Source organism: Penaeus vannamei, chromosome 5 (genome assembly GCF_042767895.1).
Source record: "Penaeus vannamei isolate JL-2024 chromosome 5, ASM4276789v1, whole genome shotgun sequence".
In the NCBI taxonomy this organism is placed as follows: Eukaryota; Metazoa; Arthropoda; class Malacostraca; order Decapoda; family Penaeidae; genus Penaeus; species Penaeus vannamei.
The window spans coordinates 44365271-44367770 of record NC_091553.1 but is presented as its reverse complement, the minus strand read 5'-3'; positions in this window follow the sequence as shown (position 1 = coordinate 44367770).

Below are 2500 nucleotides of genomic sequence, written 5' to 3'. Positions count from 1 at the left end.
TCATTACTTTCATTATTATTACTATTTTCATTATCATTATCATTATTATTGGTGTTATTAACATTATCATTATCATCATTACTAATATTACTATTATTTTTTATTATTTTCATTATCATTTTTATTATGTTATTATCATTATTATTATCATTATTTTTATCATCATTGTTATTATCATTATTAGTGTCATCACGATTGTTAGCATTATCATTAACATTAGCAATATCATTATTATTGTTACTCTCATCATAATTTGAGGGGGCAGGCAGTGTCTGGGGGAGGGGGGGGGGGCATTGACTCACTGCCCCCCCCCCCCTCGCCTTGTCCTTTCTCCTGCTCCTCCTTCTTTTTCTTTGTCTTCTCCTTTTCCTTTTCCTATACTTACTGCTCCTACTCCTAGTCCTACCCTTCATCTCCTCCTCCTCCTCTTCTCCGTCTCCCCCCCCCCTCCTCCTTCTTCTTCTCCTTCTACTTCTCCTTATCCTTATCCTCCCCTGTCTCCTCCTCCCCTCCCTCCTCATGTTTCTCTTCTTCCTCCTCCTTCTCCTCCTCCTCTTCTTCCCTCTTCTTCTCCTCCACCTCCTTCTCCTCCTCTCCCTCCTCCTCCTCATCCTCCTCTTCTTCCTTCTCCTTCCCCATCCTCCTCTTCCTTTACCTCCTCCCCTTCCTCTACTTCCTCCCCTTCCTCTACCTCCTCATCCTCTTCTTCCTTTTCCTTCCTCCTCCTCCTCTTCCTCTACCTCCTTCCCTTCCTCTACCTCCTCATCCTCCTCTTCTTCCTTCTCTTCCTTCCCTTTCTCCTTCTCCTCCCCATCATCCTTATCCTCATCCTCTTCCTTCTCCCCCTCTTTCTCTACCTCCTCATCCTCCTCTTCTTCCTTCTCCTTCTCCTCCTTCCCCTTCTCTTCCTCCTCCTCCTCCTTCCCCTTCTCTTCCTCCTCCTCCTCCTCCATTTCCTCCTCCTCCTCTTCCTCCTCATCCTCCTGTCCCTCCATCTTCTTCGCTACAATAATTCCTTCGTGTATTTTATTCAAATTCCTTCCGCCACGTCGAACTTGTTCCGTTTTCCTCTAAGATAAATTTATTCCGTCAACACGTCTTGTTTTAAATATGTTAATCATGAACAATCTTTTTATTATCATTGTCGAAATTATTATCATCATTATTATTACTATCATTAATATCATTATTAATGTTATTATTATTATTTTCATTGTTATTAATATTATCACTATTGTTATTATTACTGTTATTATTATTGTTATCATTATTATTAATATTATCACTATTGTTATTATTACTGTTATTATTATTATTATTATCATCATCATCATCATCATCATCATCATCATCATCATCATCATCATCATCATCATCATCATCATCATCATCATTATCATTATTATTATTATCATCATCATCACCATTATTATGATCATTATCATTATCATCATTATTATGATCATTATCATTATTATCATTATTATTATTATTATTATTATTATTATTATTATTATTATTATTATTATTATTATCATCATCATCATCATAATGATTATTATCATTATCATTATTATTATCATTATCATTATCATTATCATTATTATTATTATTATTATTATTATTATTATTATTATTATTATTATTATTATTATTATTACTATTATTATTATTATTATTATTATTATTGTTAATAATGTCATCATTTTATTATCATTATTATCATTATCAACATTATTATTACTGTTATCATCATCCGTGGAATTAAAGAATAACGGTGACCATCAAAACAACTGAAATACATAAACAAAAAGATTAATGCCTACGACCTGTATCAGAATCAAATGATACAGAGGTCAGTGAACTTTTAGTTTTGTTAATAGGGTAAGTGGCAACATATCTGTCAAAAGTTTTTTTTTTACGGTTTGAATAATAGAGAAATTAAGAAATGTTTTCTGTTATTTTTATGTAATCAATATAAAAAGGCAAATTTTTAAGTATTTATTAAATCTTTTGAAAAAATAGCCAAAAACATCGTAAAAGTAGAGTTTCAAAGCAAAGTATATATGCTTTACGACCCGTATTTAGATTCATTTTCGCATCACTTTGTTTACATTTTGAAACAGGAATAACACGTTATAACTTGTTTTTGTACATAATATTTTGAATTTGATTGTTTCGTGGAATATTTTTTTCCAAAACAGTCATAAGTCTGTGATATTACATTTCTTCTAATTTCAAATACAAATAAAGTGAGTAAAGAAGACATAGATTATTTGCAATCAGAAACTATCATGATTTACTGTTTATTTATTATTTATTTAAAGAAATATGATGTGCAGATTTTTATTGTTAGAGTTTTTTTACTGTTTTACATGAAAATTACTTTTTATTTTACAGGAAGGCGAGGGAGAAAAGTTTTGTACAGAGAAGATAAGACAGGAAGTGCCTGCTTGCTGGTTAGTGATGAAACTCTGAATTATATATTATTCTGTTAATT